Source organism: Triticum urartu, chromosome 4A (genome assembly GCF_056163025.1).
Source record: "Triticum urartu cultivar PI428250 chromosome 4A, HENAU_Tu73, whole genome shotgun sequence".
NCBI classification, from domain to species: Eukaryota; Viridiplantae; Streptophyta; class Magnoliopsida; order Poales; family Poaceae; genus Triticum; species Triticum urartu.
Window position 1 is genome coordinate 585,078,354 of NC_141876.1, and position 12,747 is coordinate 585,091,100.

Sequence of the window (12,747 nt, forward strand, 5' to 3'; positions counted from 1 at the left end):
CCTGCCTCCCCGACGGCCGGCCTCCTCCTCGCCCCGCTGCTGCGTCCGGCGCCGCCACGGCCTCTGGAGCCAGGGAAGCCATGGCCTGAGCTCGGCCTCGAGGTCCCCGCCGCCGTCTCCTGCAGCTTCTGCCCCGCCGCCTCACCGCCCAAGCTCGCCGTCGCACCAACCTCGGCGCCGCGCCGCCGCCGGCTCTGGTCGCCTCCACCTCCGCTCCAGTGCTTAAGGATGGAGCATAGATTAAAATTGCAGGAGAAACAATTTCGCGGCGGCCTCTCCCAGCAGCTATAGCGGCCGCCATAGCGGGCAATAGCGGCAAATAGCAGAAAATTTTCTGGTGGGAGAGATGATTTCTAGAGGTTTTTGCTGATTTTTCTGCCATTTAGAGGGTTATGTCGAGGTTTTCGCGGCAACAGCCATAGCTTAGCGGCGAGGCTCCCGGGCAGCTATAGCGCAGCTATTGCGGCTATTTCGCGGGCTATTTGAATCTATGGGATGGAGGAGAACGGCCTGGAGTTCGTGCTCGATCTGGTGGTCAGGTAAGCTCTTTTTGTCCGCCACCCCTCTATTGATTTTTACAAACCTTTCCTTGAAATCCGGCGCCCGCAGGTTCCCACTTCGGCAAGAGTTCGCCGATGACCTTAAGCACTCCGATCCGGTGCCGCTAAGGCTGCCACCCAGGGGGAGGCTGGCGCTCTTGGCACGGAGGATTCAATTGGTGAATCTGGCTGCGCCCTGAGGTTAATCGGGAGGCACCTGGATGGACGAAAAGGTGAGCCGTCTCGTCCCCGTGGTCTGATTGTATATTTAATTTGAGCGCATTTATAGACAGCTATTTAAGTTCAAGGACTCTTGATGGTGATTCGCCAAACAATATATTTAGTTAATTTGAAATCATGGGAGCAGGAATTTGGTTTCGGCGTGTTTCAGGTAGTTAGATGTCGTAAGGTGTTCAGAATTTCAGATAAGAGAAACGTTGCGAACCAGGCTGCATATCAGGAGTCCGTGGATTAAATGTTTTGACAAACCAGTTCATAATTTCCTGAGAAAACACTACTATCTGCAACACACTACCGGACAGAACTCTGTGCGCTTCACGGATGAGCACACTGGAGCAATCGATAAGGAAGTTTGCCGAGGAACCGACGAATAGTATGATTAAACCAGAAATAGGAACAAGTTTCGATTCGTTGGGCGAGGCATACGACTTCTACAACCTGTAGTCATGGGAAGTTGGATTCGGTATTAGATATGGGGAAAGCCGACTAAATGCAGAAGATAGAGTGCAGTTGTTCACTAAGTTCTGTGGTACGAGATACTATATGTGGGTTTCTTTTTTTTTTGCAGTTTTGGTTTGGAAAAAGGCATCATGGAGTGAGCTGATGTGCCATCACTTTTTTTTGAATTTTTTCAGGGAAAGCCTAAGGCTGAGAAAAGCCGATCATGCATGTACGAGTGTCCCGCGCTGATCAGGTTGCTACATGTAGCTAATAAATAGTTGGTTCATAACTAAGCACATAAAGAATCACAACCATTTGATGTTCGTTACACCCAGGGAGAAGGTTCATTGGCACATAGACTTCTGTGTTAACAGGGCGACAACGTCAAGGATGGCATCTGCGAGAACTCTTTTGTGTTAGATAAATTGATGATTATGTCTGGATCTCCGGGGGCAGACACTATCATACTGAAGCTCAGCCGGACCACGACTGTCAACAGGGTCACCGTATTCTTTGAGGAACACAAACAATCCAGGTATGCATTGCTAACTTTTCTGAACTTTTACATGCTTCAGGCTCACTCCTTGACAACACTTAGCTATCATAAGGATGAGGACGGAGCACAACTCTCTCAATTCCCAAAATGAGGTGGACAACACTTAGCTTACATGTTCTTTGAGGACGGAGGAAGTTTCGCCTTAAACACAACTTTTATCTGCTCTGAAAGAGTTACATATTTTGAAGTTTTTGCAACTCAGCCTGAAAGAGTTGGGTAACCAAACTCAAAATGAGGTGGACAGTGCTCAGCGTGCAGTCACATTGAGTATTAGTTTCATGGGTTAATTTAGCACTGCGTATTATTAATTGTGTTTCTATTTTTGTTTCTCTCCAGCAAGCATGACAATAACAAGTTTATATCCATCAGTTTCTTAGTACCCTGTTGGTTTCAGTATTAAATGGCCACAACACTTTCCTATTTTGTTTGAGTTTTCATGTGCTACTCTATTAGGAATAACAACTAAAAACAATGAACGTTTGATTTGATTTCCTTCCCAACACAAGCAACAAATCTATAATACCTAAATAGTTCATCCCCACTATCTTATTTCTCTTAACATGCAAACTATCCACATCACTAATAACATGCAACCATCCATCTTACTACACCTCAGCAGTCTAGCCACATCATCAGCTATAGTGCTACATGAGCAACTTTTTCCCGTGCATGAAGTCAGGTCGTGCCTTCCGTTACCAGTGTGTAAATTGAGCCCTTTCGTTTCATCTTCAGGTGGTAAACTATGCAACCCATCGACTCCTCTCTCTCTCTCTCTTTAATAAAATAGAAAAAAAAACGATTGAACCCTCAACCGGTCGAGCCCTTATCTTTTCCCTTATATATTCGTGCGGCACACACGCGAGGGCAAGCAAACGCCTCCAGCCGCGAGTGAGTGTCATCAACGATCGCGCTGCCTGGCCGGGCGTTCCGGTGACGGGAGGGATTCAATTCCCGCATGTTATCTCTGATGCATATGTGCAGGTATATAGCCAAGGTGGATAATACACATGTGGCTTCTCCTGCACAACGTCGGTCCGGCTCTCCTCCATGGCACTCCGGGATTTTCTCGGGCGTGCCTCCCCTTACCGGTGCAGTGCCCTGGTCCTCCCCTTCCTTCTATGTTTCTATTCCGGCCAAGGTCAATCCGGCGTCGTTCCTCCACCAGTCCTCTACCCCGCCCTAGCCAGCTGAAGCCTCTCCGTGCGTCCATACCGACGTCGCCTACCTCCCCCGGTCATCTGTACCAGCCAAGGCGGCCACACAACCAATCCCAGCCAAGCAGGCAGCACAACTAGCAGAAACCATATCGGAAGTAGCGCTCCTCCTATAGACGTTTCTGCTACACACTCTAGCTAAGTTGTGGAATTTTTTCCTTTGCAATTTTGAGACACTGAAGTGTTGCACAATGAAGTGTCCTTCATGCGTAATCAAGATCTGATCGTGCATAAGAAGATTGGTTCATTAATGACAAGTTTCTTTCCGATTCTTATAGTCCCTATATTCCTCTTTGACATAGGATGTAGATCCATCATCTTTATTTTCTGTTTTTTATGGCTCTATGCAGCTCAATCTCTTGATGAGCCTCAGCCCTCACACCATCAGCAATCCGACAAACCTTACTTCTACTACCCCACGGAGGTAAGCACTGAGATTTCTTCTTGCCCCATTCCTCATTCTTCCGCAGAGATTAACACTATACTTTGTATGATGAGATGATCCTTTCAAGAATTTTACGGTTAATATAGTCACTTTGTGATTATCTCTATTCTGTAATCTAGATGTTCTAGCAATTACCATGGTCTGCTCCTTTATGCCTACAGGTATACAAAACATTCTAGGCATTCTTTTATATTTTACCCAAATCATTATGATCTCACACAACATTGATGGCCGACAACCTTCTCTGCTTTTGAATTGGTATGAATGATGAAAATTTTAATTTCCAAATACGTAGTGCATTTAACATCGCTTTGGTTATATCATCATCGAATATAGTCACAGGCCCGAGAGAAGACATAAGAAGTGGGCGGCTTAAATATGGATGGCATAAAAGTTAGCATATGTAGTGTGTGTTTCTGACAAATTTTCATTCCTGTCAATTTTTCATTGAATTTGTAAGTACGTGCTAAAAATCGTATAGAAATGATTCAGCCTTCAATACCTTTTAAACTATGATAACTTAACCATGCATCCAAGTGAGATAGACAAACTGACTCCTAATGAAAAGGGAACTGAGACCTTACATGAGTGGCCCAGTTATATAAAGAAAAATGAAACATCAAGGTATACATTGCTGTCTGGGCATTCTCTTATAATATTCCCATATCAATATGATCTCACACCCCTTTGATTAGGATCACACATATGACATATGACTGACAGGTTAAGATTTATTTTCTCGACTCCTGAATAGACCTAATGTTTATCATTGCAAAACTTCAGTCACTTTTAGGATGACACTTGACTTATCCACCAGAGTAATTCCATGGATTATATATTTCTATTCGGAGTCCATTGCCAGCCTTAAATTCCACCGATACTGCTACGTTCAGGGAATAACAGCATGAGAAAAACTAAGTGCAACCATACTATACAAAACTGTACAGATGGGAGATGCTCCCTCAATCCATCCTTACCGTTTATACTATGATAATCCAACTATACACTTTGGTTTTTCTGAAATGAGTCTGGCATATGCATGCATGGGTATAGACCCACCATGCATTCTATTATGATACTTATATGTAATGGATATTTTGAAACTATACAACATACTTATGTACAGTAAATTATATTATTTTCGATTCCAGTTTGTCATTTCATTACCAATGTTCATATTCCTACAAAAGGAAAAAAAATAAATCTCACTTAAATATTTTGCAACCAATTCCCGCGGCAACGCGCGGGGTATCATCTAGTATAATAAATGTCTCGCATCCTTGACTCCAGCAAAAAATTCATTGACTGACATAATGGATCTGTCTATTAATCAAGATTGTATTACTAAACCTACAGATTGATTATTTTTAGTTATGCAGCACACAGTATTCTCCCCAGTTCTGCTCGATTGGATTGTCAGTTCATGTACTCTGGTAAATCATTATGGAAACTTTGATTATAAGAAACTAATTTGTGTTCCTGTGGGTTTGTCTATGCTCCTTTGTCGTTGAATGCGCCTATGTTACTGTAATTATTTAGTTCCTCCGCTTCTAGGATGATCTCGGGTTTAGTAGTGATATAAAAAAGTTGTACATTTCTGCATTTCCTCTGCTATTGTGTTGTTTCATCACTTTCTGCTCCTTATGGGCTGCCACTCTTTGACACCCTTTTTGTGCTCAAACATTTTTCGATGTCCCTTGCAGGATCCAAATGAGCTTGGTTACGTACTAAATTATTGTTGAGGATCTCAGGTAATCGTTGCAGTTGAAGATTACGCCCCTGATCATCATTCTCATTTTCAAACTTGCCATTTATCAAAGGTGATTTCTCTTGCCCCTTTCATCGGTTAATTCCGTTTGTTTGGTGGACTGATTCACCACTTGAGTGGATCACTGAGGACTTCTACAATGGGCTGTGTTCTTCTTACATATGTAGGATTTGGATGGGGTGCATTCATGCATTATATTGGAGCAAGGACCTGCCGAGGAGGGGGATACCATGGGGAGGCGAACCTGGTAAAATAGGGGTGGAAAGTATACTATAGGTATGTTAGCCGTGGCAAGGAATTGGTGGATTGTTTTCCATTCAGTTGTGTTCAACACTGAAAAATGGTATATCATTTTTTGTCCTTTCCAAATTAAAATATCAATCCGTAATTTTTTTGTCATTCACAAATTAAATTATCAGTGTAGAAGTCTATTTGAGCATTCATTTCCTATCCTTTTATAAACTAGAAGGCCACGCTAGGTTTCTTAGTGTAGTATTTGGAATGTTTGACCCTGAACTGGCCCTCTGTTCCAACTAACGAAAAAATGACCCTTTGTTGTGATTTTATTTTTTGTATGTAAAATGATATTTGTAAAATTTTGTATTCGGTCTGCCATTTGCCAGTAAATTAGGGCTGCATTTTAGATTAGAACCATGAAGTAACTATGATGTGCACCGCTTGAAACCAGAGTGAGTCGAATGAAAGACGGGCATTTGATCATGTTCTATTTAATTATCGTTTCGTTCGTTTCGTCGTTCCATCCCTCCCTGAACTAACCTTACCCACAACTCTTACCTTTTCATTTCATTTTATCAAGGAAAGACTGTGGGGTTTGTGTATCCTTATCCAGGACATTGTGAAGGCTTCTGATGCAGTTTACAAGAAGCAATTGGTGAGCTAATTCAGAGGTTAGGCAACGCTTGTCATGATTTTTTATTTCTGAAGCCACATTAGCAAGCATCATAAATATAACTAAATGTTTGCTGGCTTCCATAATTGCCTACATCAATGTAATCTTCCACACTGAAAACACTCATTTGAGATTTGCAAGAAGCCTGGATACTACTTACTGTTGATGCATTAACATTGCATCCTTCAGAATTAGCAAGCAGGGCATAATGTTAGGTGTCTGTTTGCGGAATTACTGAAAATAATTGGTCTATTTAATCCATGAGAAATAGGAAGATTCTTGTAAACTGCAGTGTGCTACTTGCTATACTGGCTAAGCTACATGAGTTACTCTTTAGCGACATTTCATATCGGCAGTGTGCTACTTGCTATACTGGCTAAGCTTAATTTTCTTCTTCCTGTGAACATGTAGATAAGTGAAATGATAATAAGAAGGTTAAATAATGTTGTTCAATCTTTCCGTCAAGCAACCTGTTTGGCCCCAAATGTCCGCACCGACGCGGTGACGCCCGTGGGCGCCACCGTTCCTTCCTGAAGGGCATCGGGTATTCCCCTTCCCCATGCCCGTCCGCGTACCGGGGGAAACCCTAGGACTTGTCCGGGCAGTAGCGTCATTGTTGTCGTGTTCCTTCTTAAAGGTATTGCTTGGCATGCGGAGGTTCAAGGTGCTAGGAGCGAGGTGGTAAATCTCCGGTGGGCGCAACGGTTGCGGGTCATCATCATTTTCGTCGATCCGACGTTGTCGACATTATTTTCTCTCTTCTTTTTTTTTCTTTTGGGCGTGCTTGTGCTGTTTGCCCCAGCATTGGACTCTTGGTTGTATTGGGTTGTTGCTATATCTATATAGCGGGGCGAAAGCCTATTTCGTAAGATTCTTTCATGAATTCAAGACTTGGCAAACCACTCCCATTACAAGGTTCCATAACACATGCTGGATTTGTATGTCAAGATATCTGAAGGGCAAAAACTTAGTACATTTATTCTGTTTTTTTAATAAATCTCCCTCTTGGAATGAGCTACAACTACTAACGAGTTATTATTCTCATATCTGTAAGAATACATTTCTATATATGGCTTCTATTAGGGCGACTTGATTGAGTACCGGCGAATTACCTTCAAAATGATTAAAGGAATGCGAAGATGGGCCCTCTTGAGTTTTGACCACGCCTAATAATACTTATGAATTATGGCTGCTCTCCATGCAGTTTGGTACGGTTATTTCACCAACTAGCCCACTATGTGCTGGAAGTTATATTGTTACTTAATAGAGGCTACCCATTCTAAACTTATTCTCTTTGACTGTGTTGTCAGATTAGTACATCCAATGGAACCTGACATTAATAATAAATTCCCTACAATGACAGTGTGCTTTATATGAAAAGGGTTGAATATAATTACCAAAGTTTGATGGACGTTACGTGGCATGCCAGTCATGCATATGGAGCACAAATGCAAATGTTCGTATTGTATTGACGATGCTCCCTTTTGAAATTAACATGCTTTGCCAATTATTTTGGACATGATGTATTAGCTTATTATTTGTCAGCCTATAGGTTTTATGTGAGTGAAAACTAAATATCACAGTTCTCAGACTGTTCTTGCCAACCCCTCCATATCAACTAGGTATGCAATGCATTATACTCCCTCCGTTCCGAAATATTTGTCTTTTTAGAGATTTCAACAAGTGACTACATACGGAGCAAAATAAGTGAATCTACACTCTAAAATATGTGTATATACATCCGTATGTGGTAGTCCATTTGAAATCTCTAAAAAGATAAATATTTAGGAACCGAGGGAGTATAAGATTATTTTTGTTGTTTTTCCTTGTTTGTATTTTTAATTATGGTTATTACTTTCTGGAATAATCAACAGTTTAATCTATACTATTAAAGGGGAGCATGTAGGTCGTTTTGTTTCTGGGAGGGTGAGGCGCAGCCTCGCGAATGAGTGGAGAAGACAGTGTGCTCTGGGCCTCCTCCAAGCCCGCCGGCGACTTGTCGATTTATTGCTCTTCCCTTACAAGGTATGATATTCTTCTTCCCTTCGTATGTGTCCTCTTGCAAACATGCAGTTCTTGATTTGGTTAACGAAAGTAGTCTAGGATTTGACTAATTCTCTTCGAAAATGGATTATATTAGTTTGATTAGGTAAATATCTTCCCTGACAAGATCAGATCAATTTCCCCACCCTGTGATATTTGTTTGATTTCTTGAATTTAGCCAAGCGCCTTTGCCATGTGCCCCTAATTCCCCATCATTCTTTTTGTCACAGCTTGTTAGAAGTTGAAATTCCTTTCGGCATAGATCCCAGCACCTTGGTAATACTTGAATTTGTCCTTGCATCTTCAGTGAATCAAGCACTGGATTCACTAAATCTATTCAAGAGTTAAAATACTTTGTTTTTATATTTTTCAGTGAGATTTCTTAGCTGCTCGATCGCCAGATTTTATGTACTTTTTTTCAATAATATGAAACAATCTTTTTTATAACTTATTATAACCGTGATTGGGAGTATCCTGCCCCTGCGTATGTACTCTTAGTGATCCTGTAGGGTTGGGATGTTATGTTGCGTATGTCTTTTGCTGCAGTATTTCCTAATGGTAACATGTATGGTTCCAAATGCCTAATTTCATATGTAATAGTTTTCCACACAATTGTGTAACGCAATCAAGTTTCTGGTTGCAGCATCTTGGAACATTAATTTTAAGGAACAAAATCCTCCATGTTTTGTCTTTAACTAATGGATAATAACAATGGAAATGCTCCGTTAGACGACCCATCATTTGATAGATAGCACCTGCATAAAAAGGCGTCCAGGTGTTATCTAGAATCCTAGATAGAAACTGCATAAAAAGGCGTTCAGGTGTTATCTATCGTTTGTAATGGAGTGCATGATAAAGTTGTTCCATATTTTTAAACAACTTCCTTTTATTTTGTGTATCAGCTGAGTTAGTCTACGTCGTTGAATTGCATTTTTTATCTAAATATACATTGCAAGTAAAGTAAAGTTCAATTTTCTACACATGAAATCTGACATGTATTATGTTATATATGCACCAAGTAATTTTTTTTTAAAGCCCGTGGCAACGCACGGGCGTTATACTAGTAATATCTAAGTACTCAAGTCATGGCTGTCTCATTTCAGGTTCAAAGATGAAATGACGAACATCCCTATTGCTGGTATCGAAGCCATCTTCACAAGTAATGACCTACATGTGGAAGGTGAAAGTTGCATATGTGAATTCTCGCTTACTTCCATTTTTGTGCTTAAGTCATATGGACTTTGCGACACTGCAGGAGGTCCTAACATGCATCGATAATGACATAAACCATGAGCAACTAACAAAGCGTGTCTTTGAGGTACTTCTATACAAAGCTTACCCAGGATGCCAGCAAAGTCCTCTTGCAGCCGATGCGGCAAACCGTTGGCAATTTGCCGATCAGGCTTACGAGTTAAAACTTCTAAAAGTGGTTGCATTTGATCGACCTTCCCCACAGGTTATAGTTTACTTGGATCTAAAGCGTGAGGAGTGCTCCAGACTCTTCCCGTCAGGATGGATATTCTCGCACTCATACTTTCTTGCAGGGCAGGAATTTCGTGTTGTGGCAGGTCGTGTGCTGGATGAGGAAAGTAACTTTTATAGCTTTGGCCTCTACGTTGAGCTCCACTGGATGCCGGGGTGCTCAAAGTGCGTCACATTGGACTGTGAGTTGGCTGCAAGGAGAAATCCTTCAGGGAAATTTGTTAGGCAGGTTAATAAGAAACTCGCCTTTCATGGTGATGCGTCACTTGGATGGGGCAATATCTTTGAGATGCCATGGTCAAGGTTCATTGCTAATAACAACCTCTTCATTGATGGTGTGCTGCATCTGAGAGCTGATTTGATGGTGGTCGTTCAACTATTGCCAATGACAACCTCTTCATCAACGATTCAATGGCGCGCTGCATCTGAGAGCTGATTTCAGGGTGGTGCTGGGGCAGCCAAAACTACAAACTTAATGATTGTTTGGATATCGGTTCAATGGGATTTCAGTTGTTGGCTGGGCATGTCGGCAGCATGGAGTTCTTTTTAGTCGCTCATATGCTTGTGCGGTCTCATTTTAGTTATTTTGGTGTCTGTTCTGGAAAACTTGGCTTGCCTCAATGATGTGAGGAGGCTCTTACTCGCAATGAGAAAGTCGGATACTCTTGTGATGCATTGGCACATTTTATCTGAACATATTTATTTCTTTGCAAAGGGTGAAAGTTCATCATTTTAGTTCTGGATTCACCATAACCATCTTCCCTACATGTGTATGTGTTATTTTTTGCTTTTGTAAAGTGGATTCACCATCGGCGGCTCGGTTTCGACGATGAAGCCAGCAACTTGCTTCCTAGGATTATTGTGCACCGATGTTTCTGTATGTGTCGATGAATAAATATGTGTTTGATTCAAACTCAAATGGTGATTGACTAACGATTGTTTGGATAAGTCGTGGACTGATAAGTCTGGCTTGCTAACTGCACTTTCCATTGGCTGCTATATATTCGACAGACCGACGCGGATCAGTGAATCCTGAGCTAGCAGATGTACATCCTCCTGGCGGGCGGCGGCGAGGCTGAACCTCTGTCCTCCAGGAACGGCCGGGCCGAAGAGAGGCATGATCGATGTCGGAGGACACGCCCGAGCATGTCCCGCGCGCTCCCAAGGTAGCGCTCTCCCCACTAGTGCCGATCTAGATGTTGTTATCTTTTTTGAATTTCGGAACATTTTTGGAATTTGGAATTTGTTAACATTTTTAGACGTTAAAAGCAAAAAAATGAAAGACAAAAGGGGAAAATAGGGGTGCCCCACGGCCCCACACATGGGTCGGCCCAAAGCGTGCACTCGGGAGGAGGAGGGGCCACGTTGGCTCATTGATCGGCCACGTACTGCGGGGAAGAGAAGGTCTCGTATGTGGTGTCATGTTAGAGCATCTCCAACATTACCCATAAAGGCCAACATGGGTTACTCTTCATTTTCTCAGCCCAAAAAATGTCCCTAGCTCCAAGGCTAGCCCCCGGTTATCACCCTGATTTTTTATGCCTTACGGGATCTTTGATCTGCCAATCGATGGTTTATCTTTTTCTCTTTCATGTTCTCTCTTTTCCTTTCTCCATCCCGCCCTTCGAGCTATTGTTGCCCACTGATTGTCACAGTTGGTCAATGCACTCCTAGTGCCATGTACGTGGAGTGCTACAGGCGCTTTGCCGCCAGAGGGCTGTCAGTTGGTGACGCGGCCATGTTGTCGGTGGAGGATGTTGGGTGCCTTTGCGGATGGTCGATGTGGGTTGGAGCACACGGGCTCGTGATGGAGGATGTTAGCGACAACTGGAGATGCAGGGCATGGACACCTGATGTTCATCCTCATCGCGGTCCGCATTGGCTACTCAGGTGGACGCTAGGGAAGATATAGGGCACGCGATGAAGGCGGCTAGCGACGTTGGAGATGACTGCAGAGGCGCTATGTGGAGGTGGCCGAGGGAGGTGTGTGTGCAAGATAATAGAAAGAGGGCAGGAAGGTCGGCGGGTGGGGCTGTTGCGCATCAAACACTTCTGCCACATCACAACCTATGGATAGGGTTTGGGAATGAGGGGGAGAGTCCTTGCTCCTAGGGGCTTTGAGAAAAATTTCTGGGCCTAGCTAAAAATGGAGGCTTGGACGAGGCCTTTTTTGCGAGAAGGCAATGGCCCCACTTGGGTTTAGTTTTTTCTCCTCTAGCTTCAAAAATTACTTAGGGGTGCGTTAAACATTTTTTGAATCCAAAAGTTATCGCAAAGTACTTCCAAAGATAAAGTCCCTGGGATTGAGTGATAACTAATTAAAAAGTAATTAATTTTAGTGACATGCGTTAAATCAAACTTAAAATTTGAATACTCCCTCTGTTCCTAAATATAAGTCTTTGTGGAGATTAATTTCATTATGGACCACATACGGATGCATGTAGATGCATTTTAGAGTGTAAATTCACTCATTTTGCTTCTTATGTAGTCTATGGTGGAATCTTTACAAACACTTATATTCCGGAACAGAGGGAGGAGCATAAAGAGTACAATAATTGAACGTAGAGGAAATTCATTTAAAAGTTTGTGTATATATTTGTCCAAACAATTTAAGTTCAATTCGCAATCAGATGGCTGGCTATGTTTTTGTGTTTAACAAAGACTGAAGTCCCAAAAAACAGATTGAAGTCCCATTCTGCAAAATTGAAAAGGTTGGCGGCTCCAAGATTTTTTTTCTCGATTCCAATTTTTTTGGGTATGGACCGGGAAAACCGGTTTCCGGAAAATCTCAGAATTTTTAGACTTTTTTCGTCTGAAATTTTCAAACGAGAATTCTAAAATTGTATAACTCAATATAAAGTGTCTGCCCGTGTTATAACACAGCGATGCGCCTATTCCAGTGGCCAGCCCATCTGTTTTACGAGGGAAGCTCGCGGGTTCGAATCACACTTAAGTTGGCAAAACTGGGGTTCGACCCTGTGACCCCGGAGCTAGGCAAGGGACTCGAACCATCATACTACGAGTAATCTTGTACTCCCTCCGTCCCATAATATATAGTGTCAAAAACACTCTCAACATACGGGTTCTATTTGACATATGTTAGACGTAT

At 42.4% G+C, this 12,747-nt stretch overlaps 1 long non-coding RNA gene and 1 pseudogene across 2 annotated transcripts; both read left to right on the forward strand.

Moving 5' to 3' along the window:
- LOC125552987 (BTB/POZ domain-containing protein POB1-like) overlaps positions 1-10,377 on the forward strand; it is a 102,908-nt pseudogene extending 92,531 nt beyond the window's left edge.
- On the forward strand, positions 1,220-3,332 carry LOC125529966 (uncharacterized). 2 transcript variants are annotated; one of them, XR_015601730.1, is made up of 4 exons: positions 1,220-1,308; positions 1,415-1,473; positions 1,556-1,755; positions 1,819-3,332. It is a non-coding gene; the product is annotated as an uncharacterized LOC125529966 (long non-coding RNA). The 2 variants fall into 2 exon arrangements; XR_015601729.1 differs by having other exon boundaries at positions 1,829-3,332.
- Positions 10,378-12,747: the final 2,370 nt, after the last annotated feature.